Source organism: Myxine glutinosa, chromosome 6 (genome assembly GCF_964187855.1).
Source record: "Myxine glutinosa chromosome 6, kmMyxGlut1.1, whole genome shotgun sequence".
NCBI lineage: Eukaryota > Metazoa > Chordata > Myxini > Myxiniformes > Myxinidae > Myxine > Myxine glutinosa.
In genome coordinates, this window is record NC_136266.1 from 96765833 (window position 1) to 96782388 (window position 16556).

The following is a 16556-nucleotide window of genomic DNA, read 5'->3' on the forward strand; positions in this document are numbered from 1 at the left end:
TGAATTGCCAGTAACCATTTTGAATGTGCAGCATCGAACTCAATATGTCGAAATGTCCCACGGGTGACCCCACTATATTTCTTCGTTTTTATTTCATTCAACATTATTATCCGGAAGTAAAATATGTTTCAGGAAATTACCGAGAGATATTTCTTCGTTTTTTAAAATTAGTTATGTGCGCATTCACTTTAAATAGGTTTATTTGAAATCTTTAATTTTCCACAATATAATTTACTTGCCATTTATCATTTGATGATTACGAGACAAATTCCTCTTGAGGATCGTGACAATTCATGCGCTGCGTGGAAACTTCTATTTCCAAAATGAATGAGACGATCGATGAAGAACGCAGACTTGAACAGGATGCAGCAAGAAAACGAATGAGACGGGCGAACGAGTCCATCGACGAACGTCAATGCAAACTTGCGGGGTCACCCGTGGGAATCCCACGGGCATGGATGTGTGTGACATTTCGACATATTGAGTTAGATGCTGCACATTCATTTTTACAAAATGGTTACTGGCAAGTCATCAGATCCAGAAATGGTGTAATGAACACAATTTATTTACGCGCAAGCACGAAAGCAAGACGGGCCGATTTCCGATTCCGACGGGCCGACGGGCGAGACGGGCCGATTTGGAGCAAGAAAAAGAACGAGACGGGGGAAAAACGAGAAAAACGAGACGGGGAAAGCCGATTGGAGAGGCGAGTGAGGAGCGATTGGAGAGGCGAGTGAGGAGCGATTGGAGAGGCGAGTGAGGAGCGATTGGAGAGGCGAGTGAGGAGCGATTGGAGAGGTGAGTGAGGAGCGATTGGAGAGGCCTGTGAGGCGCGATTGGAGAGGCGAGTGAGGAACGATTGGAGAGGCGAGTGAGGAGCGATTGGAGAGGAGAGTGAGGAGCGATTGGAGAGGCGAGTGAGGAGCGATTGGAGAGGCGAGTGAGGAGCGATTGGAGAGGCGAGTGAGGAGCGATTGGACAGGCGAGTGAGGAGCGATTGGACAGGCGAGTGAGGAGCGATTGGAGAGGCGAGTGAGGAGCGATTGGAGAGGAGAGTGAGGAGCGATTGGAGGGGAGTGTGAGGCGCGATTGGAGAGGAGTGTGAGGTGCGATTGGAGAGGAGTGTGAGGCACGATTGGAGAGGAGTGTGAGGCATGATTGGAGAGGTGTGTGAGGCGCGATTGGAGAGGAGTGTGAGGCGCGATTGGAGAGGAGTGTGAGGCGCGATTGGAGAGGAGTGTGAGGCACGATTGGAGAGGAGTGAGGCGCGAATGCAGAGGAGTGATTGGAGGGAAGTGTGAGGCGCGATTGGAGAGGAGTGTGAGGCGCGATTGGAGAGGAGTGTGAGGAGCGATTGGAGAGGAGTGTGAGGAGCGATTGGAGAGGAGTGTGAGGCGCGATTGGAGAGGCGTGTGAGGGATTGGAGAGGAGAGGAGTGTGAGGGATTGGAGAGGTGATGGATTGGAAAGGAGAGGAATGTGAGGGATTGGAGAGGAGAGGAGTGCTAGGTGGAGAGAGGAGAGTGTCAGGTGGAGACAGGAGAGTGTCAGGTGGAGAGGAGTGAGGGGTCACATATTATGTGAAATAAATAAATTGTGTTCATCACACCATTTCTGGATCTGATGACTTGCCAGTAACCATTTTGTAAAAATGAATGTGCAGCATCTAACTCAATATGTCGAAATGTCACACACATCCATGCCCGTGGGATTCCCACGGGTGACTCCGCTAGTCTTTATTTGTTAGACATCCTACAGACGTAAATGCACACTTGTTTTACTCTGCGCACTTTGCACGTCACGTTCAGCGAATGTCACCTCCCTGTGCCTTGTATTTATTGTGATAAAAAAAGCGCTTCCATACACCGACCTTGAGGCTCGTTTTGCAAGCCACCGTCTACAATTCCAATGTAAGAGACATAATTACTCTTCTTTTGGGTCTTCGGAGTCCTTGGGGTCTTTTGGGTCCTCTGGTTAATTTGGGTCTTTTGGGTGCTCAAGCTCTTTTGCATCCTTGGGATTTTCAGGTTCATTTGGGTCTTCAGGGTATTTTAGGTAATTTGAGTCCTTTGCATTCTCTGCCTCTTTGGGGTCCTCGGGTCTTTTCAGTCATCTAGGTATTTTGGGTCTTTTGGGGGTAATTTGGGTCTTTGGGCTCCACTGGGTCCTGGTATTTAAGGGTGTTTTTGGTGTTTTGGATTGTTTGGTTCTGTGGGGTTGTTAGGGGTCTTTGGGGTATTTTGTGTTTTCAGGAACTTTTTGGTCTTCTGGGTCTTTTCGATTTTTTGGGGTGTCTTTGGGATATTTTGGGTCTCTGGGGTCTTTTGGGTTTTTGGGCCTTTTTGGTCTTTGGAGTCTTTTCGGTCTTCTGGGTATTTAATGGTCTTTGGGGTCTTTGGATCTTCAGGGTCTTTGTGGTATTTTGGGTCTTTTGGGTATTTAAGGGTATTGGGGTCTTTTCAGTGTTTTGGGTATTTGGGGTCTTTATGGGTTTTTAAGGGTCTTGGGGTCTTTTCAGTGTTTTGGGTCTTTGGTATTGTGGAAGTGTAATTCAGTGTAACTTATTGATTGGCACTGGTAACTTATTGATTAAGACTGGTAACGAAGCAGATACATTTTACCTGCAACCTCTGTGAAAGCCGAGTTCGTAAATGAGTGTCAGGAATGTGCCCGAACATGGTAATCTCTTGTCCACCTGGTCACAGCCCCAGGCTGGAGCACCCTCCTACTGTGTAAATGGAAATCACAGCAGGAGGGGAGCGAGTTGATGCCAGGGCTTGGTGCAATACATGACCTCGGGGCATCAGCGGAAGAAGGATTAACGTTTCAGCGGACAGAGGATTAAGTCCAGTTCGTCCATATAAACTAGAGCAAACGTGGAGTCGACAGTACTTGCTACGTGAAGCGCTGACCGAACGGGAGTGTCGGATGAACGAGAAGGACCAGCGAAAAGAGTTAACCTGATCCATTATATTATGCGGTATCATTTTGGTAATTGGATGAAGTGAATACAGTTAATAAACTAGACCTTTTGTAACCTGTGTCCGGTCATTGGAGTCCTGTGAGTCCCCCACTACAAATTCCCTGACAATCTTGGAGGCACCGCTGACATCAACTGGACACAAACAAGTCTTTAAAAGGTGAGTGTGTCTTGTTTGGTCCAATATGATTTACGAACTTGGAAGTTATGGGTACATACATGGGGGAGCAGGTGGTCTGGGGCTTCTTTGCGCACCGATGCCGCGATATAGGTGGCGTGAGCCATCACGAATGGGATTTCGATAAACGACTGTAGCAATTTATTCGTTTTTTTTCTAAATGATTTCTGTAAATACGTATTTTTGCGCTGGTTATTAAAGGGCCTTACTGTGACCTGGAAGCAAACGGAGCAAGTGTGCACCTTGCGACCGCTTGCTTCCAGGACGTGTAAGGCCGGTACACTCGTTTACCCACCCGCACACGTATAAAGTACTACTTTTTTTTTTTTGCACTTGTTCGAAGCACTTGACTTGCTCGGCGCTCGGCGAGCGACAGGGAACCGGGAAACGGAATTATATTTATATATATATATATTTCCAATATGGTACACCGGCCACAACGATTTTAGCGATTATCCGAGTTTTTTTTTAACGATTTCTGTAAATACGTATTTTTCCTGCGCTGTGTAATTCTTCTGACACGCGCCACGAAGAAACGCACCACTGATGTGCATGAAGCGACTTGTTTGCCGGTTCGGTAAGGTCCGTACACGTGTACAATCGTGTACACCCGTTTTAAATAGAGAATTTTTTTTCAGTTTTCCCACCATAACTAAAACTCGTTCGATCAACAAATAAATTCATGACAGACAATCCCACCTCATGCCGGTCCAGAATTACTGTGAAAGATGGCGATTGGGAAAAAAAATTGCATACCAACACTCCCTCACTGTCCCTCATTGTCCCTCATGTCCATTCCGGCACCCTGTCTCTTCCTCCCGCTCTTTTTCCCTCCCTTTACTTCCCGTTGGCGGACGTTTTGCGAGAAGCAAAGCGTTTTGCAGGACGCTTCCACGGAACCAGTGCTGTTTTTTTTTTGACGAAATTTGCTAGATAAATAGCATGGGTGACACGGAACCAGTGCTGTTTTTTTTTGACGAAATTTGCTAGATAAATAGCATGGGTGACACGGATTAAATGATTTTATGATTATGAATTAATGAGGAAATGATTTTATATTTAAATATAAAAATTGATCTGCTTGGTGTTAGTTTAAGGGCTGTTCCAAATTTATCTTGATTATGAGACAAAAAACAGCAGAATGGGAATCAACAGACAATGGAACAGCTCGCGACGAGTGTTTGTGGGTGACAACCACCCTCTGGTCGAGGCTCATAGAAGGGGTGATGCTTACTGATTCGGCACGCTTACAATAGGTGTTAATGGTGGGATGTCAGAGGTTTTGGTGTGGGTTAATGTTCACACTGTTTTGGAAAATAATGCTCGATGCAACATGATCCTAAAAAAAGAACCCAGCCCTACATCGAAAGATCAGGAAGGGAAGGAATGGAAAATTTGTCAAGGTTTGAAATTAATCGGACAAGGGGGTCCCAAGGTATGGTCACCGTACTCGCAAGCCGTTCGCTTTGGCTCTGCGGATGGACCGAACCATTGCATGTAAATAGAAGGGGGGTTCTGTGGTCGTTCGCTTTGGCTTTGCGAATGGACCAAACCATTGCATGTAAATAGAAGGGGGGGTTCTGTGGTCGTTACTGCCACGTGGTTTCAAAGTTTTGTTGTTGTTGTTTGCACGCATGTTTTTTGCAAGCACGTACGGGCGAGCACGTACGTGCGGGCACGCCCTAGTATATATAAATTGAGGTAATATTAAGTTATGGAATTAATTGCTTTCAACAATGCAAAGGGTGATAAAATATGGGATTTTAATGGGATTTTTTAATGGGATATTGGTTTAGGAATGTTTAGAGGTCATTGCAATGTGATAATGACTTGTGACCATTTGTTGTTGAAACGTTTGGGACCATTCAAAGGTTGGGTTGTGCTAACGTTTCCACAACGTCGCCACAACGTTTCACTTTCGTTGTGGCAACGTTTTGCTCCAACGTTTTGTGAACATTTAAATGTTGGGTTGTGCTAACGTTTCCACAACGTCGCCACAACGTTTCACTTTCGTTGTGGCAACGTTTTGCTCCAACGTTTTGTGAACATTTAAATGTTGGGTTGTGCTAACGTTTCCACAACGTCGCTACAACGTTTCACTTTCGTTGTTGCAACGTTTTGCTCCAACGTTTTGGGAACATTCAAATGTTGTGTTTTGCCGACGTTTCCACAACGTCGCTACAACGTTTCACTTTCGTTGTTGCAACGTTTTGCTCCAACGTTTTGGGGACATTCGAATGTCAAGTGAATCGAATGAGAAATCACGAATTATTTCATTATTAACGATTAATGAAGTACTTATTTAATTAATTACATTTCTTATTACATTACAGTAATTACATTACAGTAATTACCTGAGGTAATTACAGTAATTACAGTTCCGGTAATTACAGTAATTACAGTAATCATTACAGTAATTGCAGTAATCTTATTACAGTAATTACATTACATTAACTCAGGCACCTTTTGAGTAAGGAAGCTGATATTTGGACATGACACTGACCAAGTGATGTGGCTGTCAAGGAAAATATTGATTTATTGATTAATCATTTAATAAATTAACTCGTTGATTTATAAATGACTTATTTAATTAAAATTCCTCAGAGATACATCTTCGGATGAAATACTTGCAGATTGGTTATGCTATGAGCCAATTGATTAAGGAAAATATTTTGCGATGGCCATATTGGCAATTTCGTGGCCATATTCGTGGCAACTCAGTTAGTGCCACTGCACCTTTAAAATGCATCCCTGCGTTCATTTTTCGATCGATTGAGTTGAAATTTTGAACAATCGGATCTGGACTGTCGTTGTTAACGACTCTAGCACGCACTCGTCCAATCAGGATGGAGCGGTATGGTCCCCGGATCATCACTGCCCGCAGTTTTAATTAATTTTACTTTTTCTCTTGGGCATATAATTTTGAAGACATGCATGTCATGATAGAGGAAATGTTTGTTCTGTTAAACGGAATAAATGTTGTTTATTTGTGTGGGTGTGTATTTTTGTGTATTTGGATATATTTTCACGACTAATTCCAGTTATCGTCCTGCAAAAGGTCTGCTCGTTCTTTTCCTTTGAGTCGTAAATTCCTGTTGAATTCTCATTAAAAAGCGGAATTAAGTATGCTGTGTGATGATGGAGATCCTTGATGACGAATCAGGAATAGTGAATGAGCAGACAAATATCACGGATGGTACACCAGATAGGGAAAATGTAGATGAAACCCCTTTTGCTCAGGTGCTGTGTAGCGCTGCACAAAGATCCATATGAGCGGGGCCTGGGTGCTGTGTAATTAGTACACAAAGAACCAATTACTAGGGTGCTGAATAAACACAAAGATCCATTTTTGGAGCTGGTTCTCCCGGTGCTGTGATTTATTCAAAGAACCAAAATCTTGTAAGAATTAAGATATGATTTGTCGACATCATAAATACTTTAATATATGTAACGATTTTTGTAACGATCATCCTGCAAAAGGTCTGCTCGTTCTTTTCCTTTGAGTCGTAAAATCCTGTTGAATTCTCATTAGAATGCGGAATTAAGTACGCTGTGTTGATGATGGAGATCCTTGATGACGAATCAGGAATAGTGAATGAGCAAACAAATATCACGGATGCTGCGGCTGGAGCAGGGGAAGCGATTTTTGAATTGTTCAGTGATTATTCGATATTGTTATGACTTATTGTCAATAGGTATACTAAGTGGCCATGAGGTAGCCTGTTGCTATGTACAGTTTTATTCTATTGTTGATTATACCACATAGCTGTGGTGATAAAGGAAATGTTCGTTTTAAATAGATGATTATGATAGGACCATGACTATAAAATCATGATGATTATTATGAATGATATCATAGGGTTCAAATGCAGAATGCTGCATGAACTTGGGAAAGAACTTTCAAGCCCTATGGGATAAATTGGGTATTACAAGCGATGGAGTTTCAAAATTTAGCATGATTGAAGAAATTTTACAGTCTTATTTCAGGAGTTTTACGAAATTTATATTGCCAAGAGATTTTGGATACTATTAAAAGAAAAATGATGAGATATTTTTCCCAATGAACTTTAATATCTGCCATCCATTTTGGCTGTCTCACGAATGAAGGATGAGTTGCCTTTAGTGGTTGCAAAGAAAATTTGTGGAGACCAGGCAAAATGGGGAAATATGTCAGATATGACCCTAGGACAGGACGGTGATTCATCAATTGACATGAGGTACGAACCAGAGGTGACGACCGATGAGTCGATCTCAGTCAATGGATGGACCTGTCCTGACATCATTGGGGAAAGGGCTTATGCAAGGAGTCATTCAAAATGATTAATTTGATTTATTGATGAATATTGATGAATTAATTGAAATTGAATAATTGATTGAATTGTTAATTGATTGAATCTAATTGATTGAATTTAATTGCATAAATTGAACTGAATAAATTGAATTGAATATATTGATTGTTTGATTGATGAAAATGCGGTCTCAAGAAAGAAGCTTTGATATCTTTGCGTGATATTAACAATGTGGAGACAACCTGGGAATATTGAGCAAGGTGGTGAGTTTATATACAGATATATATGTGCGGTTACCATTGTGTGATTTCCCCGTCAACAGAGCGGACACCTGAGGATTCACCCATTTCATACTGACCCTCCGGCTCATCTGCAAATACTGATCTGTGAGATTGGATTGTGCAAAAGCCACGGCTGAGGGAGATTCTCTGGAAATCACCGTGCGAACAGGTGGAGAGACCCTTCCTGGAGGTACGAGTGAAGCTTTAGAGGAACAAGCTACAACACATCCAACGCTACTTTGATAAAAGGCAGAATGGGAAATGGAGCCTGCAAGAATACACAAGGACAACCAGAGATTCCAAAAAAAGGTACTTGTACACATCATATGTACGACCGTTATGGTGCAGAAGCTATAAGGCAGGTCGAGAATTGGTATTTGTGGACAAAGGGACATGATGAGGAGTTTCCAAGAGATGGTACATTTGAGCGAAGTCGATTGGAAAGATTGGAACAAAGATTGAAAGCCAGGAAGAGACAGAATCTAACGGTAGACTGGCTTGCATTCCATCTTTGGGATGGTGAATCCAGACAACGGGAACAGCAAGAACGGATAACGGAACTAGAACTTAAAATAAAAAGGATACAGGATACAGTGGAGGAGACAAATGCACAACTGCCCTCGAAATTAGGAATGAAAGTCACAGTTGTCCCATCTGATTTCCAGTTGTCTCCCCAAAAAGGACGGTACAGAGAATTTTTTCGTGTTTCAGGAGATAACGAGAGATTGCAGTGGCAACTCAGGGATGTAGAGATGCAGCCCAGCAATACAAGTGCACAGGTGCACAGATCAGACAACGACAGAAACCGGTGTTTCGAGTGTGGAAAGATGGGACATTGGAGAAGAAGATGTCCGTATGTCAACAGGAAGACAAGGTCATGGGGCAAACCAAGATCAAGGGTACCAGTGCTTACCGGTACCTCAGACAATGATTAGGCCTTCATTGCTGCAAATCCCAAATGATGATTGGCCTCAACAGATTCGATTACTGGACAAACATGAATAACTGTCGATGATTCTTGTGTCTGAAAAGTTTTCAGAGCAAGAATGATTCATTTTTTCTTTTTGCTTGTTAACAAATTAATAATTAATTGATCAAATGCCAAAATTGGATCTTCTATTTTGGGCACAGCAATTTTAAATTTACAAAGTTTGGAATAATTGCGTTGCAATTTTTGGCAAACCAAGTAACAAGAGTCACATGATGATCAGGTGGGAATTTCGGACTATTGTTCCGCACGATTGATAGGTCAATGGTCGACTGACATGCAAATGGGTGTGTAGTCAAAATTTGGATAGATTATTGTGAAGGCAGAAAGGGTAATTTCAATGTGACATCATAAGGGTTTTCTAAGAATGGACTTTTGGTTTATTTGTCTATAAGCATTTTTAATTTGATTGACAAATTTTATGAAATTGAAATAAAATTGACACCCATCTGATCTGTAAATAATGGTTCCAACGCAAACAAATATGCATAATGCATGTGTGTGAGTGTTTTTGTGTATCAATCTTACAAGATTGTTGACACCGACAGTGTGCCTGTCTGGAAATGGATAGTTATATGTGGATGGGATTGGGATATGTGGATGGGATTGAATATCCAGAGAATCCGTAAAATAAAATAGAAATATAATTTGATTATGAACATTATCTCTTTTGTCAAGGGAAATGGAATATAAAAATTTGATGTGCTGGGTTATGAGCAGCCATTAATTAATAGTAAAATTGTGAGTAATTTTGGGATTCCATTTTTGATAGAATGTATATGAGAATAACATCTATTTATGGATATGAGCTTCATAAAAGGAAATGAGGAAGTACAAAATCATCCAAATTTGGGAGAGGTCTTACACTGACTTCCCAGAATACTCTGCTCATGGATTTTATATATATAAACTTGAATTTTATCAGCATATAAATTGTGCTGTATGTATGGATGTGTTTTAGGCATAGATGATATGGGAAAAGAGTAAAGAAAATTTTGCTGGTTTGAACTATTGTGGGTTTTCAGTTCTGGAGTTTAAACAAAGTCACTGGTTAACAGATGAGAAAGGATAGTAAATAAATTATTCTCTGCTGGGCAAATTAAGTACGATATTACTAAGACTTATGAGAGCTATTGTTCCGCCTTACAGCAGTGGAAAATTATTGGAAAAAATTAGATCCAACATAATGAATCTATAAAAGAATGTGATAGGGATAATATCCTCAATTTGTACTAATTATTTGATTGTGGGTAAAGGAATTAAGTCATCGTAGTGGATTGTTAACAGCAGCCTGAAAATGTCCTGAGAGTGTGCATCCATGTAATCAGAAATCCCAGATTTGTTTTTACAAACAACATTTTGGTAGAGGTCTTGTGTGGAACACTTCCTTGGTAGATAAAAAACGGTACTGCATGCTGGCAGCCACTTTTGCGGCCAGTTAGGCCAAACAAATTGAGAGGAAATTGTAGTTAAATACGTAAGTTACACATGGCTATTTGTAAAAAAGGAAATTTGTTGAGATGGGAAACATTTTTTCGAAGGTTTATTAAGGTGTTATAATATGACATGTGGCAAGGCAAACTATTGGATGGGAAAATTAGATCTGGTTATAGAATAAATTTATTGACCCCTTGAAGTTAATTCCTCGAATCATTGTTTCACTGGCATTTTTGTTCAAATTGGAAATAGTTTGGTAGAGCTTTGGTTAAAACCTTTGGTTGCGGTATCTTGGAACGAATTGATAAACCATAGGAGATTGATAAGAATAGAAACAAATATGGACCCAAAATAGAAAGTTGGATTCATGCCTCTCATTGCAAGCAAGCACATGGGGCTAAGGTGGACGATCCCACAGAAAATGAGGCTGCACCTAGCAGCCCAGCAGAACATTCAGTGGTAGAAAAATGATAGTCGTGATTTACAGTCATTTGAATTACATTTTAACACCCCTTGCATTGATAAACATTACATTTTCAACATGTGATATTCCTACTTGGAATAGTGACATTTATTTGCCTACATGACATACAATTATCTACTGATATTAATACAGCATGAGTGAAAAAAATGTATCACAACTACACTCATGATCAGGGGATTGAGTTCAACCCCGGGAGATAGGGGGATCAGGGTAAGACAAATAATCTGATTATGTTACATATTAAGGGATTTTCTTTATTTACCTTTTAGGAAGCTTGTTAGTTTGGTATATAATGTTAAATGTCATCGACATATAACTATGTCATAGGTATGAACATATACAAGGAGTAGCAGACTTGTTTGTTGGTTTAGTAGTTATATTGGCAATTGTTTTAGTGGTGGCTTGCTTGAAAGCCTTAGTGACGGTGTGTTTGAATAAGGTAACCAACAACACGATGATAACGCATGAAGTGACAAATGAGGAAAGAAATGTGGAACCAGAAAAGGAAGACTTTTATGGCAACATAAACAGTAGAATTAAGATAATGGCATAACGACAATGTTATGAGTTGTGTCAATTACAATATCAATGAACTCATATCACCACGAGTGACACACTGTTAAAAAAAAAAAAAAAAAAAAAAAAGAGGGAAAAGAAAAAGTGGAGAGGAATTATGGTAATAATACATTATGCTTAATTTGTTGGTTTGGGAAAATTGTTGTTGGGAATTAGGTATTCCCGTTTGTGATTGTAATCATATACACTGCTATTCTTAGTTTAGTAATAAAATACATACCTGATTGAATATTATTTGTGTGACGCATATAAATGAATATAACTTTTTGAGTTAAGGAAAAACAACAAATTGTTGAATGTGAAACTGTCGGAAGATATACATGATTATGCTGATTTCATGGTAAGATGTACCCTATCTGATTCAGTGTGTGCGGAAAGCAGATTCAGATATGACTGAGCATAAAGATAAGACGAGATCACATTTTGGAGGGATTGCTAACGGAATTGGGAAGAAGTTCGAGAAAGAAAATTTGTGGCTAAAAAATGAAGTTAATCGTGGCATACACCCTCTTTCTCAAAGAATGATGAAGACATTCTCCCGTGTAACTTGGAGATGAATGCTTACCTTCACCAAGGAAATTTATGTGACCATTTGCCTGGATCACACTGCAACATATGAAAGAAAGGCGATCACTTACTCTTGTTCGAAGACTTCGAACATTCACCACATCAGAAGTTGCAGGACAACGACATTTTACCTGCAACCTCTGTGAAATGCGGGGACATATGTTATTACTTCACCAACGTCCGGGGAACCAGCATGGAGCTGCAAAAACGGCTGTGCCCTTGTCACAACAGCTGTGCACGATTCTGCTGGTTGCTCCTGGTAAGGACCATGAATGACCTGAACACCATGGTCCCAACATCAGTGTGGATGCATCCGGCATCCCTGTTCCACATCTTGCTGGCCAATCAACGTCACACCAATACTTGCTGCCCACTCACAATGAGGGAGGAGGCAAGTCGACTACAACTGGGTGAAGGCCTTGTTCAAGGAATCATTATGGTTCACAGCAAAAAGTGGCAAGAATGCTACATGGAGAGAAGGGTCAGTCTATGACTCCGCAGTGTTACCACAACAGCGAAATCCTACACGAAGTAGTGCAGGAGCTATGAAGACATTAGGAGAAAATGTTTCATACCTGGATTCAAACACAAGTGATCAGCCCTTCCTTTCAAACAAAGTCAACATTTGTGTGGAGGCAAACGTTTTTTGCCAGATGGTGCAGATGCTTTACAAAACTTGAAAATGAAGTGAAATTGTTGTATCTTGGTGATGGTGAAGTGTTGTTTTGAAAATATATTTGTGATGCAAATGCAATAGATTGAACGATATGGAAGAAGTCAATGACCAACGAAATGTTTTGTGATTCTTGCAGGATGACGGTGTATGCCTAAGGGAATTTGATTACCAAAGTTATGATTATTTACTTATACTTGTAATGATGTTTACTTGCAGTGATTGATTATTTACTTATACTTGTAATGATGTTTACTTGTAGTGATTGATTGTTTACTTATATTGATGTTTAGATTAATGGTTAATATAAACAAAAACAAAAAGATGAGGGAATTGTGGAAGTGTAATTCAGTGTAACTTATTGATTGGCACTGGTAACTTATTGATTAAGACTGGTAACGAAGCAGATACATTTTACCTGCAACCTCTGTGAAAGCCGAGTTCGTAAATGAGTGTCAGGAATGTGCCCGAACATGGTAATCTCTTGTCCACCTGGTCACAGCCCCAGGCTGGAGCACCCTCCTACTGTGTAAATGGAAATCACAGCAGGAGGGGAGCGAGTTGATGCCAGGGCTTGGTGCAATACATGACCTCGGGGCATCAGCGGAAGAAGGATTAACGTTTCAGCGGACAGAGGATTAAGTCCAGTTCGTCCATATAAACTAGAGCAAACGTGGAGTCGACAGTACTTGCTACGTGAAGCGCTGACCGAACGGGAGTGTCGGATGAACGAGAAGGACCAGCGAAAAGAGTTAACCTGATCCATTATATTATGCGGTATCATTTTGGTAATTGGATGAAGTGAATACAGTTAATAAACTAGACCTTTTGTAACCTGTGTCCGGTCATTGGAGTCCTGTGAGTCCCCCACTACAAATTCCCTGACAGTATCCTTATGGGTCTTTGGGGAATTTTGGGTCTTCAGGGCCTTTTGGGTTTTTGTTGTATTTTGGGTATTTAAGGGTCTTGTGGTCTTTGGGGTATTTTGGGTCTTTTGGGTCTTCTAGATATTTAAGGGTCTTTGGGGTCTTTTGGGTATTTAAGGGTCTTTGGGTGTCTTTTGTGTCTTTGTGGTCTTTAATGGTATTTGGTGTATTTTGGGTCTTCAGGGTCTTTATGGGTCTTTGGGGAATTTGGTGTCTTCAGTGTCTTTTGGGGTGTTGTGGTCTTTTGGGTATTTAAGAGTCTTCGGGATATTTTGGGTCTTCGAGGTATTTTGGGTGTTTGGGGTTAATTGCATTTTCAATGACTTTTCTGTCTTTTGGGCCTTTGGTGACTTCTGGGTATTCATAGTCTTTTGTGTCTTTAACAGTCTACAGGGTATTTTGTGTCTTTGGGTATTTTGGGTGATTAGGATCTATTTGGTCTTCGGGGTCTTCTGGGTCCTTGAGGTCTTAGGGTCTTTGGGTCTTTCCAAAATTTTGGGTATTTGGGGGTTTTTTTTTTTTTTTTTTTTTTTTTTTTTGTATACTGAATCGAGGCTCGTGAAAGAGCTAACATTTACTTCACAAACAAATCAACCAGATAAACAAAATATATAAAAAGAGGGAGCGGAAAACAAGATGGGGAGAGAAGGGGAAGCACACAAACACAACATTTGAGAGCAGCGAGATGTGTGGAGGGGGGAGGAGGCGTGGGAAGGGGGAGGGAGAAGTATAAAACACAAGGACACCAAGGACTTCCAGGACAGAAGTTGGTATTTCAAAAAAGTGGAATTGGGGTGAAATTAGCGGGCATAGAAAAGATCAAGGTTTTGGATGGGGGAAGATAAGAGATGGTGGTGAACAGCTGTTTTAAAGACCTGGAGGGTGGAGTGGGATTGAAGAGAGTGAGGGAGTTTGTTCCAGAGGCCGGAGAAAAGAGGAATGAAGGAGTGAAGGTGAGCAGAGAGTCTTGATTTTGGCAGTTTGACCATAAGAGGGTTGCAGGCAGATTTTGTGCGACCTGTAGGAATATTTGCGGGACAGAGCCCAGAGAGAGCTGGGGGGGGGGGGCAAGGCCAGAGAGGAGTCGGTAGAAGACGGAAAGACCACCAACCTGCCTGCGGTGAGTGAGTGAGAGGCCCTTGGAGTTAGCTTCATCGCGGGAGATTCCAATGATTCTGAATGCTTTGGTTTCAACAGCATGAAGACGAGCTAGGTGTGAGGCAGGAGCACCAGCCCAGAGGAGAGAGCAGTATTCCATTGAGCTGCGGATGAAAGCCTTGTATGTGGTGAGGAGCTCAGGTGTGCCAAGGAAGGACTTCACACGACGGAGGATGCCCAGTCGGCGACTGGCTTTGGAGGCCAGATTTGAAATGTGGTTTTCCCAGGAAAGATCATGGCAGATAGTGAGACCCAAAAGCTTGAGTGACAGAACTTCTTGGAGAGGATTATTCAGAAAGTGGATGGGAGGGTTGTCGAGTCGGTCTTTTCGGAGAGACATCGTAAGAGTGTGAGATTTGTCAGGATTGAAAGACATGTTCCACTTGTTTGCCCAGTCTGTGATTTTGTCCAGGTCTGCAGAGAGTGAGGAGGCTGCAGACTGCCGATCTGAGGGATGAAGAATTGAGCGACAGAGAGTAGAGTCATCAGCAAAGAGATACAGAGGATTTTCAAGAGAGTCAGAGAGATCATTGATGAAGACCACAAAAAGCACAGGGCCCAGAACACTGCCTTGTGGAACTCCAGCCTGAACAGGAAGAGGAGATGAGAGAAACCCATTCAGGGTCACACGTTGACTACGACTAGAGAGGACGTCCGCCAGCCATGCGTGGAGATTTCCATGGATACCAAAAGAGGAGAGTTTGGTGAGCAGAGCAGGGTGCCAGACCGTATCGAAGGCACGTGATATGTCAAGGGAGACTGCTCTAATTTCCTGTTTGGCATTGAGGACCTCCATCCATTGTTGAGAAAGCAGAAGCAGCATGTCCAGAGTAGAGTGTCCAGGTCTGAAACCAAATTGATGATCAGAGATCAAGCCATTGGAGAAGAGGAAAGATTTCATATCTGAAGCAATGATGGATTCCATGACTTTGCTGATAATTGGGAGAAGGCTGATTGGTCTGTAGTTGCTGGGATCTGTTTTTGCACCTTTTTTGTGCAAAGCGGTGATGTTGGCAGATTTCCAAGCAGATGGAAGATGACCTTGAGCAAAAGAGAGGGTGAAGAGAACAGAGAGAGGGAGTGAAAGAGCGGAAGAACAGGATTTTAGGACCCGTGGGCTGCTGCCGTCAGGTCCAGGTCCATTGGGTCTTTAGGGTCTTTTGGGTCTTCAGCATATTTTGGGTCTTTGGGGGTATTTTGGGTGTTTGGGGCCCATTGGGTCTTTTTGGTCCTTTGGAGTTATTGGGGTATTTTGGGTCCTCTTTGTTATTTGGGTCCTTGAGGTTGTTTGGGTCTTTTGGATCCGCAGGGTCTTCAGGATCTTTGGGGTCCATTGGGTCTTTTCAGTCTTTTGGGTCCTTTGGGTCTTTGGGGTATTTTGGGTCTTCAGAGTCGTTGGGGTCTTCTGAGTCATTGGGGTCTTTTGGGTCCTCTGTCATTTGGGTCCTTGGGGTTGTTTGTGTCTTTTGGATCCTCGGAATCTTTTGGGTCTTTGGTGTCTTTTGGGTCTTCTGGGTATTTGGGGTCCATTGGGTTTCAGGGTATTTTCAGTATTTTTGGGTCTTTTGTGTCCTTTGGGTGTTTGGGGTATTTTGGGTCTTCAGAGTCCTTGGGGTCTTCTGGGTCGTTGGGGTGTTCTTGGTCTTCATTATCTGTTGTGTCTTTAACAGTCAACAGGGTATTTTGGGTCTTCAGGTATTTTGGGTGTTTGGGGTCTATTGGGTCTTTGGGGTCTTCTGGGTCCTTGAGGTATTTTGGGTCTTAGGGTCTTTGGGTCTTACGAAAATTTAGGGTCTTTGGGGTCCATTGGGTCTTCAGGGTCTTTTTAGTATTTTGGGTCTTCGGCGTATTTTGGGTCTTTGGGGTAAGTGGGTCCTTTTGGGTTAAGGGTAAGGGTAAACAAAGTTGGGTGTTTGGGGTTCATTGGGTCTTTTTGGTATTTTGGGTCTTTGGGGTATTTTGGATCTTCAGAGTACTTGGGGTTCTTCTGAGTCCTTGGGGTCTTTTCGGTCCTTTTTGT